The sequence below is a fragment of the Propithecus coquereli genome, unplaced genomic scaffold (genome assembly GCF_000956105.1).
Source record: "Propithecus coquereli isolate 6110/MARCELLA unplaced genomic scaffold, Pcoq_1.0 Scaffold365, whole genome shotgun sequence".
In the NCBI taxonomy this organism is placed as follows: domain Eukaryota; kingdom Metazoa; phylum Chordata; class Mammalia; order Primates; family Indriidae; genus Propithecus; species Propithecus coquereli.
Window position 1 is genome coordinate 497179 of NW_012149341.1, and position 902 is coordinate 498080.

Here is a 902-nt window from a genome sequence, read left to right on the forward strand (position 1 = left end):
CAAGTTTTTGGAACCAGGGACCAGTTTCATGAAAGACAATATTTTCATGGACTAGGGGATGATGAGTGATGGCAAGCAGCTGTAAATACAGAGGAAGCTTCGCTCACATCCACCACTCACCTCCTGCTGTGTGGCCCCATTCCTAACAGGCCACAGACTGGTACTGCTCTGTGGCCCCGGGGTTGGGGACCACAGCTTTGTGTATTAAAGAAAAATTGTTTCCTCTACTTTCTCACCTGAGTAATCCTCGAGGGGTATACAAATAAATAGCTGCAACTATATCCAAAAAGAATTCTAATGACTCCAGAAGGAATGTCACTAATGGGACTACTGCTGTTAAGTCACCTTTAGAGAAATGCTTGCTCAGTGACCCATAGGCATTACGTGTCCTGAAAGGAACAGGTCTTATGACTCTAATACTTGGGTTAGCTTGGCATTTAAGTGACGGTCTAAGCAGGAGCCCAAATAAAAGATCCACCCAAAAATTTGTGGATAGTGACCACATCTTTAAGTTTGCTGAACACCTACCACAAATATCAACACAGAACAGTCGTTCAAAGAATAGATGAACAAACTATTTTCTTATCTATTCCTACCTCCTAGTTCTCCTAGTTCTTTTATTTTCTTTTTAACTTCTCTTTCCTAATAAACACGTTTTGTTTTCATTTTATCATTTATTTGCCTTGCTGTTTCTCTTGCTGTATATGCTCCCAAATTTCCTGATTATCAACCAACTTTTCTCCATGTATGCTTCAACTTTCCATTTATGATTGACACACTTTGACACCCCTAGGTAACATCACCCTGGACAAGACAAGGTCCCTCGAATATATTCCTTTCTGCATATGTTTCCTGCAGCTTGCTTCTCCCGAACACCCAAAAATTAATATGCCAAAAACCAC